A 13,065-nucleotide genomic window follows, 5' to 3' on the forward strand; every position below is an offset into this window, starting at 1 on the left:
AACACAGAATAGAGGCAGGGACTGCTGCTGGAAGCTAGAAAGGAGAGAGAATAACTGGAAAGAGTGCTGATCAGGAAATGAAAGGCTCAGTAAAAGACATTTAGTTGCAGGAAGCAGTGGGATTTCTAAAATAGGGAAGTGAGCAGAGGGTGAGGTTTCCACTGGTAGTGAGGGGGATGATGGAGTGTGAAACTGTGTGGGGTGAGGACATGACATCATAATTCTGAAGAAAGCTCTCTCTCTAGGGGGACAAAAATCATTCACTGAAGTGAACTTGGGGGAGTATCAGATAAGAGCCCAGGTAAAGGTGAACATGAGGATGAGCCTGAGCACCAATGGGCAAACATAAGGAGACTGGGGAAAGCTGGTGAGAGATGAAGAGCACTGGGCTCCTCCAGGATACCCAGGACCCTCTGCTCAGGCTGGATTCTAATCATAAAATGTTACACTTATCTCACATTCTTTGTTAGGGATTGTGTGTGTCTAGGGGGCCTATATAATCACCTCCTTCTCTTTCCATTGCCTTTTATATAAATTTCAGATTCTTGAATCTATGTTTATAAGTATTCACCAGTACAAATAGTTTGTCAGCTTCCCTTCTCATGGAACCCATTCCCTTCTACCTACCCTACCTATTTACTTGTGGATTGATCAATATGAGCCAATAAAATTGACATCCTTAGGAGTTTGGTTTATTTTTCATGGAAGTAATTGAAATATTTTAGTCATGAGCTTGACATGGTTGTGTTTATATTTTATGTAGCAACTCTGAAGCAGAATGTTGAATAGATATGGAGAGGATTTGAATTGTGATGCACAGCTAAGGGATTGTGGCAGTAATCTAGGTCACACATGATGAAAGCAGAACTAATAGTCAGTGAAGTTAGACAGGAAGAGTCATATTTTACAAATTATGGAGAGAAATGGTGACATGCATTTTCTTTTTTACTTTTAAAAGATTGGCCCTGAGTTAACATCTGTTGCCAATCTTTTTTTTCTTCCTCTCCCCAAAGCCCATAGTGCCTAGTTGTATATTCTAGTTGTAGGTCCTTCTAGTTCTTCTATGTGGGACACTACCTCAGCGTGGCTTGATGAGCAGTGCTAGGTCTGTGCCCAAGATCTGAACTGGCAAAACTCTGGGCCATAGAAGTGTAGCATCTGAACTTAACTACTCGGTCATGGGGCTGGCCCTTAAATTTTCTGATAACCACAATCCAATACAATTATTTACCTTGCAGAAGTTTAGCCCTCAGGTTGAAAAGCATGCTGTGCTTTCAAGACTTCAAATTATGGACACCCCAGTGGTTGGTACCTGCTCAACACAAGGCTGACATAAGGGAAGCCATATTGTAGAAAAGAAACCATCTTGTAACTTTGAGTGACCTCTGATTAACTAACCCAGACATGCTCTGTAGATTCTGTGGCCCCTTTAAGCTGTTATAAGTTGATAACTTTGTTATTAGGAATGTGATGATCCCCAGGCAGAGAGTCTATGCTGATAGCCATCATCAACAACAACTGAAAGATCAGGGTATGGGGTGTTGCTCCAGTCTCTGATGCATATCCAGTAAAACAAAAGACTATCAGGAACTAAGACCAGATATCTATCCCCACCCAGAGATCAGATTGAGGCCCCTGCCCAGAGATCAGTCCCCTATATAAGTGTAGTCTTTATTCTGTAAGATGATTCTTTTAGACATTAGTTAGCCATCCCCTCGCCCCCCCGCCCCTTGCTGGCAAGCTGCAATAAAAATACCCTTTCTCTCCTATCACTTTGCCTCTTGACTATGGGCATGTCTTGCAGTGGGCAGAAAGCTCCCCATGGGCAGTAACAGGGTTAGGGAGTCAAAATGCCTCGTTAGGGAATATTTATCTGAACAGGCTTGTATCTGAGATTCTAGACATTGAAATGGCAATTACCACAATGTATTTTAATTCTTGCTTTAAATATACTTCTGTAGTTTAAAGCTCATGGATGGGAGTGACTACCTTCTCAATCTCTGTACCTACTAATATACTTGGAACGAAGTGTGAAATTTGAAACAAAATGGGGTCACTTGTGTCTGCGGGCTTTAAAATGGAGCCAAGAAGCCATTAAGGAAATAAATCTTACACACATCCTCATCAGGCAGAACATAAAATTTTGAACCAAGTCAAGACACAAATACTCTGAGAATGCCGCAAGAAACCTGCAACTTGTCACAGTATCAAACTTTTGCCTCTCTCTAGCAAGCCCCCCGGTACCTAGTTGTGTATTTTTTTTCAGTTGTGGGTCCTTCTAGTTGTGGCATGTGGGATGCTGCCTTAGCATGGCTTGATGAGCAGTGCCATGTCTGCACCCAGGATTCTGTAGGGGAGGAAGACATTTCCTCTTCCCAAATGTGGGTTCGTCTGGCCAGAGAAGAAATTAAATTCACATGAGACAGAATAGCAAGAGAAAATTAAACAAAGCTTGATGAGGAACCATGGCCCGGGGCCTTTCTCCCCGAAGGAAGAAAGGGCACCAAAGAAGTGGGGTCCACATAGTGGTTATATACCCCCAAACAGGGTGTTTCACATATGATTGAAATGTCCCTTTTACAATAGTCATGAGGCTGCTCTATCAGCACAGCTCTTGATGGAAATGGCAGATAGGTCTGCTGTCTCAGTGAATGCCGCGGGGTGGCAGGTGTGCTGCCTCAGGCTGGGGGATCACAGATGAGTGCTGCAATAGGTTCCCAGCCTAAAGAAAGATGCCTAATCTTTAAGGAGATGCCAACGTTGGGAGGGGGAGGGAAGTCAGCTACAGGAGGTTACCAGAAACAGGCACAATAAAATGCAGATTTAAGTCCTTGCCTTTGGCATTGACCAAGAGTTTCTAGAGAGAAGGTCATCTCCTTTCTTCTTCGTGGTACAGAGAGGTAGGCACCTTTTACAGATAGAGATTTACCTTACAAATGTAAGTGTCCTAACAAAGGGCAAGTTCCATTCCTCACAGCTTCCTTCCCTGTCCCAGTTTATCAAAGCAATCAGCCTCAAATAGTCCTGATGCCAGAGACATATCTTGGGGTGGCCAATTTCAGGTCCCTACAATTCGAACTGGCAAAACCCCGGGCTGCCGAAGCAGAGCAAGTGAATTTAACTGCTCAGCCAAGGGGCCAGCTCCTGTTCGTTTGCTTTTGAAGAAATGGAGTTAGAGATATCTTAACTTTTACGATTCATACCCCCAAAGAATATGTCCCATCTCTGTTCTCTTTGTAAGGTAGTAGCTCCTAGGCTCATGATAGAAATGGAATCCTAGATTCTACACTGAGTTTTAATGCAATTACATTGTTTTCTTCTTTCTGTTCCTTTTACCCAGTATTAGGTAATTATGGGGAGAAGCATGTCGACGAAAATAATCCATATCCAATCTATAAATGAAAATTTGGGTGAGTTTATTCTGAGCTTAAATCTGAGGATTATAACCCGGGAGAGTCTTTCCACAAAGGAACAGAGCACTCCAAAGAAGTCGGGGTATAAGGGTGGTTATATACCCTCAAAGAGGATGTTTCACATAGGATTGAAATGTCCCTTTTACAATAGTCGCGAGACTGCTCTGTCAATAGCAGGTAGGTCTGCTGTCTCGGTGAACACAGCAGGGTGGCAGTCTGTTGTCTCCAGCTGGGTGGTCACAGGTGAGCTGGGAGGTGAGTGCAGCAATCAGTTCCTAGCCTAAGGAAAAATGCTTATCCCTAAGGAAATGCTAATGTGGGGGAAAGTTGCACCTTTATCTCAAGGGCCTTTGTTCTGGCCATAGGAAATGTCTAAGTAGATATGCAATGCGTGCTCAATAGCCACAGTCAGGCCCTTTTGAAAAAAAAAAAGTCAGGCCGAATTAGGTTTATACCAAATGGCTTCCTCATATACTCCAATATATCCTATTGCTTGCCATTTTTATTTGTCAAGCAGATGAATTATAAACAAAATGAAGAAACTATGATTTTCTTTGCAATTTGGCTACAATAAAACAACAATAAATAACTTTCTGGCTGGGATATAAAAGAATGTGTAAGATCTTTGTTCTCATGGTAACACCAAAATATTTAGGTGCTTATCTACGAAACTATTGAAGAGAGGTAGATGCAAAAAAATCCCAGATGGACTGATTTTTCAGAGAGAAGAACTCTTTATACATGACTTTCAAGCAGTGGAAGTTATAAGAGGCAACAGTGGTGAAGAAAGCCTGCCAAGACTGAGATAGATGAGTGGTTGGCAATGGCTGTGACAGGCTGGGGAGATTGGAGTCCAGAAGACTCCAAGATGCAACAGTAATTCACTTGACCTAACAATTCTTCCTGGCTTCTCACCCCTTTTTGCTGAGAAAAGGGCACTGACTGTGGGGCTAGTCTGGAGAATACATGAGACTAGGTTGTATTCTAGAATTAGACTTGGACAGGAGCAATTATGGCACCGGGAGGAAGGCTAACCAGAGATGATGTCAATTAAAAAAAGTGATGCCTAGGCCAAGATTAACTTGAAACTTGGTCAGTTCTGAATAATCACTTTCTCCCTTTAGCAGCCATGCATTGGAAAGAGGTTGCCCACTCTTGGAAATAAAGCAAAAGAGTTGTGCAATTAATGCTCCAATGTTATCTGTATTTAATGTCCAATAAACCTTAAATCATTGTGAGATACGTGAGGAAATAGGAGACATGAAAAATCGACAAATCAAAAGAAGCAGACCCACATGTAACCCAGATATTGAAACTAGAAGAAAAAGAGGTTGAAACTAGTATAAATATGTTTGACTTATGACACTGCCTTGGGCTAGCTTTGTCCATCAAGTAAAGATCACTGCTCTTCTCTAAGTGGCTGACTCTACATGACTCTTTCTCTTTCCAGGTTCCAGTAATGACTCCCTCAACTTGGCCATTAAGGCATAGATGTGGTGACAGCTCTGCTGCTATTAGCCCCAGGTTCCTTCACTTGATGTTGCCCTACACTTTGTAAATAGTCTTTTGATAAATAAAACTTTTTTCCATTTTCAAAAAATATATATTTTTGGAAATTTAAAGAATGGATGAGCATATGGGGAATCTCATAGAATATATGAAAATTTAAAATGTACTAAAGTCATAAAATATGTTCTGAAAAACCAAAACGTACTGGATGACCTCAACAGCAGAATAAACAACACAGAAGAAAAAATCAGTGATCATGAGAAAGGGCAATAGAAATATTCTAAAATAAAATATTGAGAGAAATGACTGAAAGACTAAAATAGCTGAATAGAATGTCTTTGACTTGAGTCATAATAATTGGATTGGGACAGAATCAATATCTTTAAAAATAATAGGTAAATATTCCCTAAAGTGGATGAAAAATATCAACTCACAAATTAAAAAATCGTAGTAAATCTCAAGCAGGATAAATTCAAAAGAAACCACATCAATGCATATCATAGACAAAATGCTGAAAATCCAAGAAAAAGAGAAAAATCCTAAAAGCAGCCAGGAAAAAAGGCATACTACATACAGGGAAACAATGATAAGGATGTCATTTGCCTTCTTATTAGAAACACAAGCTAGAGGGTAATGGAATGACTTCTTCTACACATTGAGAAAAAGCAAACAAAACTTTCAACTTAGAAATCTATATTCAGCAAAAGTATCCTCATAAATTAAGATGAAATAAAGATATTTTCTGAAAAATGAGGTCTGAAAGGATTTGTTTCCTGTAGACCTACTAAGAAATGCTACAGTAAGTTCTTCAGAATAAAGAGAAATTATATTTTTGGCTTGTTTGCTCAGAAAAACCTGATAGTGTGAGACACACCTCTTGTGTCTTGCCACATATCTTCTCAGCCCACTTTTTTCCCCCAGCCATTGCTAAGGCAATTGGTGACAGAACCTAATTTCTGCTGCACTGCTTATCTTTTGCATTTTTGTTCAAGGCCTTTCTCATGATGTGGTTGGGACACCTATGAGAAGCTAGTTATCACTTGTGGATGCTCAAAACTGCAGGAGTTGGGGAATTAACACCTCATGTAGCAATCATTGACCATTACACACATGGATACGTGATCCCTCCAGTGCACAACACTGAGGCACGATCTTCATGATTCATCAGAGGGTTCCATTGGGATCAGATCCTGGTTTTCCATAGTGCTGACCACTCTGACACACCATTGTGTCCCCCTTATGGCTCCACTTTCTAGTCCTTTTAAAGACAACAAATATTCCAATCTCTATCATCTTAAATTAGTTTTGATTGTGTTTTTGAACTTCATGTTACTAGAATCCTATTTTGTGTCTGCCTTCTTTCATTCAACATTATTTCTGTGAAGTTTATCCATGGTGAGGCATATGGCAGTAGCTCATTATTTTTCATTGCTGTGTAGTAGTCCATTGTGTGAATATAGCACAATTTATCCCTTCTACTGTGCATCTACTTTTGAACTGTTCCTATTTTGAATAATACTGCTTTGAACATTTTTTTACATGTCTTTGTGAACATAAGCACTCATTTCTCTTGGGAATATACACGGAAATGGAATTGCTGGGTGATAGGCTATATATATTTAACAGATACTGGCAAATTATTTTTCATAGAACTTATACCAGCCTACCTTCCATCTTCTCCACATCCTTGCCTATATTTGATTTTATTAACCTTTCAGTTTTAACATTCTGGTGTGGGTGTAGTGTATCCAATTGTTGTTTTAGTTCATACACCCCTGTTGACTAATGATACTTAATATGTTTCATATGCCTATTAGCCATTTGGATACACTTTTTTGTGAAGTATCAATTTAAATTTTTATTTATTTGTTTGTGTGTGACGTAAGAGGGGGGTCAGTGTTTTTCTTATTGATTGATAGTTCTTTATAATTTCTGGATACTAGTCCCTTGATGGATATATGTATTGTGAATATTTTCTCCCAGTCTTTGGTTTACTTTTCACTCTCTTAATGTTGTATTTGGATGAAAAGATTTTCTTTTTAATGGGATTCAGTTTATTGACTTTTTCTTTATAACTATTGTCATCTACTCCTGTAAATTATTTACTCCTACTTCAATGTCATGAGATATTCTCCTTAATCTCTGGTTCTCAAACTTGAGTGGGCATTAGAATCATCTGGAAGGCTTTGAAAGCATGGATTTATGAAGCATACCACCAGAGGTAAGAGGCCACACAATTTGCATTTCTTACAAGTTCCAGATGATGATGATTCTGCTGCTCTGGGGATCACACTTCAAAAGCCACTGTACTATTTTATCTTTGAGAAACTTAAGTATTTTACCTTTTACATTTATCTATGATATTCCTTGATTTGCTTTTGCATGTGGTGTGAAATAAGTGTAAAATTGTATATTTTTCAATGTTAGTCAATTGACTAATAGCACTGAAGTTCTTCAAGTGCATCTTGTTGATGAGGCTCAAGGCCGCCCCAAGGAGAGAAGCCCAAGGTGTCCTGCCCTACATACCAATCTATATCATCCTCTGGGAAGCATAGGACGTCCTAACCAGATCTGACCTGATTCATATCCAAAGTTATATAACCTGGGAACCAGACCCCACCTTCCCCGTTACCATTTTAATGACTTTTTTCCACGGTATATCCTTTGACTTGTAAGGAAATAACTCACATGCCTATGCCTTATAAATTTAACCCTACTTCCTCAACCCATTGCAGCTCTTCCCTGACCATGGGTCCTGTTCCCATGCTATTCCCTGAATAAAGGAGCACTACTACCAGGCCTTGAGAGTTCAAGAAATCTTTCTTTTGACTCCTCAGTTCACTAAGCCCACATCTTAGTGAAGGAAGAAGAAAAATAGAATGTATCTCTTTGGGCTTAATAAATAAAAATCAGGATTATTTATACATTTTAGAAAACAGAGATGTCAATTTAAATATAAATACAACATCAATAATTATTAGTAGGAAAACAATACAGAATTACAGACTTCTTGGAGGTTAAAGGCTGTTTTCATAAGCCACAACAACAGTCCTGAAATGTGCATGTCTATGAGACACCTCTATTAAAATACATTTGAAAGTCAAGAATATTTTGAAAAGTGAAAACATCCAGGGTTATGGGCTCAATTGTTTCTCCTTAAAATTCGTAAGTTGAAGCCCTAACTCCTAATATCTCAGAATGTGACTGTATTTGGAGATAGGGCCTTTAGCAAGGCAATTAAATCAAAATTAAACCTCTAGGGTGTGCCCTAATCCAATCTGAATATTATCCCTTTAAGAAGAGGAAATTTAGACACACAAAGAGACACCAGGCTACGGGTGTACAGAGCAAGGATGATGTGAGGACACAGCAAGAAGATGGCCACTTACAAGCCAAAGAGAGAGGTCTCAGGAGAAACCAAACTGCTGACACTTTGATCTTGGACTTCTGACCTCTAGAACCATGAAAAACAAACTTTTGTTGTTTGAATCACCCAGTCTCTTGTTCTTTGTTATGCCAACCTTAGCAAACTCATATATCCTGTCTTGGCAGTTTTCTTCTAGATGATTAGTCTTTAAGCAATGTAGCAAAGTAAACAAGCATATAACAGGCATTGCAGGATAATAATTAAAAATTTAGGGAACATTTGTAGAACATAGCAAAAATCAAAGTCTTCTTAAAATAGTTTTTGTAGAGGATGTTCTTAAGGTAACTTTGAGTAAACATGTAGCAAAGAGTGTCTTCACCTACTTTCTGTCTGATAATTAGAGCCCTGACAAAATAAAGTGGCAATATTGATTGCAAATAGTCCAAGAGGAGGCACCTACCAGGTGTGTTAATTATTCTCCTTATTATCTAGTGATTGCTAGAACAGGTGAGAACTCCGAAGCAGTATGGCTAAGAGAATGTTTTCTGACTGTCCTAGAATTCTCATCAGCTTCTTACTGAGGAGTTAGGAGGAGTTGATATCTAACACACAAGGTGGTATATGAGGTGCTCATTATCTAGGTTCAGTTTCAATCCTTTTTAATATCTTTGTAAATATCTGCATTAAAAACAACCTGAAATAGTCTCTTGGATATATATTCTCACTGCCTCTTTCCTACCTGATTCTTGTACCAATATTCTGGTGCTCAGAGTAAGCAAGGTCAGGTAAGCATTGCAAATATAGATAAAAGGGATTTATTGAGGCTCATTCAATCCCTATGCTTTCTCTCACAAGCAAATTATGACACTCTACCTTTAAGGTTGGTTTACATGCTTCTTTTTCTAGAATTTGAGCTTCTTTCTACTCTTCCTAAACTTAGTGTTTAGCACAGCCGTTGGTATTTAGTAGTGTAGGGAAAGAAATTTTCGTCTACTTTTCTAGGTTCTTCTGGCTGGTCCAAGAGTTGAATTGACATGAGGTAGAATAAAAGGAGAAAATCAAACAATGTTTAACAACATATATACATGAGAGAAACCCAGGAGAACTGAGTAACTCACCAAAATAGCGAAAGTCACCACCTTAAATACTATCTTCTGATAAAGACAAAAGAGAATGTTGAGGGTAATGGTTTGGGACTTCAAATGGGAGGAAGGCAATTCACATGAAGATGGAAAAGCAAACCTTTGGGAAACTGTGGACAGTGATAACAAAATGGAGTAACATATGTCAAGGCTTCTAAAATGGAGCTGGGAGGCCATCAAGGAAATGGGGTTTATGCATGCATACTACATCTCGACCCTGATGAAATGCAACTTTTGAACTCTTCTTCACTGTTGTCATCTTGACTTCCTTTCAAGAAATATACTTCTATAAATAAGAACATTTTGCTTTAGAGATGGCCTTAGCAAACAATCACATATAGCCAAGAAGTAACAGTTGTTGCCAGTACGAATCACAAATTTTGCAAAACAACCCATGTAGCTTATTTCTGTTTGCCTTTATAAACCCTTGCCTTCTTTGCCTTCCTCAGAACACAATTTTGGGTTTCTGTCTGAATGTGTCTCCCTAATTGCACTTCTAATTCTAACTCTAATTCTAATTCTAATTGTCCAAATAAATATCTGCTGTTTAAGTTGGAGTGATTTCTTCTCAGATGACTAAACAAATGTTTGCCTTGCCATGCAGAGACAATGGGACATGGAAAGGACTCTGAGTTCTAGGGCCTGCTGTCTCTCCCAACCAATTAGCCCATATTTTTTGTAGATATCTCTGCTGATATCTCTCTCTTTTACAGACCACTTATCTACATTCTTTTAGGCAGTTAGTGGGGAGATAACAAGAAAAACTTTCTGAGTCTTTTGTTTACTAAAAGTAATCCCCATGTTAAAAAGAGACAATTTGAGGTGACAAATGTTGTTCCTCTTCATTAGACATTGATGGCATTATTACTTAAGAAATAACTGAAACCTAAGGAAAGAGAAATTTGCTTTAAATTGATCTATATTCTAATTTACTTAAACATTTGAGTTGCTTTCTTCTCTATGAAAAATGAGCATTATTTTTCAAACTCGTTAATTTGCTTTGGAGCTTTTGTTTTTACTGGATCTAGGTATTTACAGTTTTCTTTAATTCTGGAAAATTCTCAGTCACTATCTTTTCAAATGTTTCCTCTTCTCATTATGTGTTTTATCTCCTAGTGAAATTCATATTGTGCTTATATTGTATTTCATTTTAGTCTTAATATCTCTTCTTTTTGTCACCAACAGCTCTTTAGCGCTATATTTCACTATAAGAAATTCTTCAGATGTCTAAATTAAAAAATATTTTTAAATTGTTTTCTCTATTTTTTGCCTAATCCATTCAATACTTTTTAATTACTGTGATTAGAGTTTTATTTCTAGAAGCTTAATTTGCAATTAAAAAAATCTGCTTGTTATTTTTTAATCATGTCTCTTTTCTGGTATTATTTCCATTTATATCTTTAAGCTTTTGAAATATAATTTCCTCTATGTGTGATTTCTTGAGGGCCTAACCAACTGTTTTTTCTGCCAACTTTCCTTCATAATGAATTATTTCTCTGTGTTCTCTAACTTTGGATTGTGGCCTCATATTAGGAAAGCCTTTAGGTGTGGAGATCCTTTGCAGCTTGTGTTGAGGGCGGTTGTCTTCAGATTATTTAAATTTCACCAAGTGTCACACAGATATTGCAAACTTAGAATCACCTTTGATCTTAATGAATTGGATTGTGTATTCCAGGATCACATAAGTAGAATATTTTTGAACTCCTATTTCGGACTTGTGATTAGTAATTCTTAGAATGAGAAACAAATAATCAAGCGAACCAACATTCAGTGAATACACGGACAGACAAACTTCCTCCCCTGTACAGTTGGGTGGATTTATGCTTGGACTAGATGAGAGAGTAGCAGAAGCCTCAGTTGCAACTTGCTCTTTGCTTGTCTGGTCTCAAGGCCTTATCTCCTGATCCAAGTGACCACAATAGACAAACACTTATGGAATCTGTGAAATGCCTCCTATGGTCAATGTTAGTTCCTGCTTGCCCCTCTGGGTTCCCATTTCTTCTGTGTTATGTTCCCTAGGGGGTTTCCTTTATTTTATTGTGACTACAGCTCTGCATTTAAAAAGAATTAAATGAGATTTTTTTACCTTGAATTTCTGGGTGTTTGTATTATATGTCTTTTCAAGTTGTATAGTGTGCCATCTTGCCAGAAATAGAATTCATAACTGTGTCATATGTTTACACATGGGAATCCAAGGGTCATGTAATAAAAGAATGCTTGAGATTTGAACTTCAGTCAGGGAGGAGGGACTGAGATGAGATTGAGTGGATAGTGAGTATGAGATAATGGAGAGGAGGCCATGGTGACTGAGATGAAGGCAAAGTGGAGAATGACTGTGAAAACATGGAAGGGTGAGAAAGAAGGAGGGAGAAGCAGAGTGGGGAAAGAGAAGAACACATGAGTGGGAATGAACAGGAGCCCATAGACGTAAGACGCATAGAATGTTAGAGCCAAAAGTGTTAGTAGAAAATCCTCAGTTCTTTCCACCCAGTCATTTTATAGATAAAGAGACTGAGCCCAGAATGCTGATATGATTTCTCTAATTCACTGCATCAAGCAGGTGTCCCATGCAGGATTCATCTTGACTCAGTCCAAAGCTCCTTTTATTGCAGAAGATTTGCTGTGAGAGGCAAGAAGGACACAGACCACATGTAGGAAGAGCTGCTGGAAGCCAGAAAAGAGAGAAAAACTTGAAGCAGAGAAGGAGGGAAAATGAGAAGCTCAGTAAAAGGCACATGGTTATAAGAACAGTGGATTTCTCTAGCCAGGAAGTTGAGGTTTCTGTTGGTGGTGAGGGTGGTGTCAGATAAGTGTGTGGGACTGCGTGGGGAGGGGAGCTCACATCTGGATACCGAGGAGAGCTTTACAATAAGGAGGAAATCGAAAGCTGTGATGGTGTTTTGGGAAGCACCAAATTAGAGCTGTTAGAAAGACCATGAGCAAGCTTGTTGCTTGAGCACCTATGCATCAAAAAGAGGGTTTCCAGCAAAGTCTGGTGACACAGAGAAGAATGCTGGACTTCCCTAGGATAGCTGGGATACCCTGACTGCTCAAGTTCTAATCAAAGTATGTAACACTCATCCCAGTTTTTGCCTCTGGGGTTCCCTATGTCTGGGAAACATGTGATTATCAGTGACTTACATAGCTATCTCCTTATCGCTCAAGTCTTTTTTTTGTTTTATCCTAGTCCTTTTCACCTGCCCTTCCCCCATTTTATCTCTTGATTTTTGCCTCCCTTTCTACTCTTTCTCAGCTATCCCAGTTCTTAGTATTCCTCAGCTTTCCAAGGAGATTGCCAAGAAGCTCCTTTCCCCTCTCCTCTTTCAGATCTTCTCCTTCATCTACCATAACAGAGTGTGTACTCAGGAGCGGAGCTTGCCGAGAAAGCTTCAGACCCACATTGTGTTTGTGACTCAAGTACCAGCTGCATCCTGCATCCCTGATCAGGATTAACTCTGCCCACAGGAACTGAGCTGAAGAAATGTGTGGCTCTGCTCCGCTCCTCTTTGCAGTCCTCTCCCTCCTCCCTCTCAGCCTTCTCTTTTCCTTTCTTCTCTTCTTTCTGGTTTCCCACTTCTCCTCCTTCTGCTTCCCTACCTACCCTCCTGCCTCCCCCCTCTTCCTCTCCTCCTCT

Source organism: Equus asinus, chromosome 25 (assembly GCF_041296235.1).
Source record: "Equus asinus isolate D_3611 breed Donkey chromosome 25, EquAss-T2T_v2, whole genome shotgun sequence".
NCBI classification, from domain to species: domain Eukaryota; kingdom Metazoa; phylum Chordata; class Mammalia; order Perissodactyla; family Equidae; genus Equus; species Equus asinus.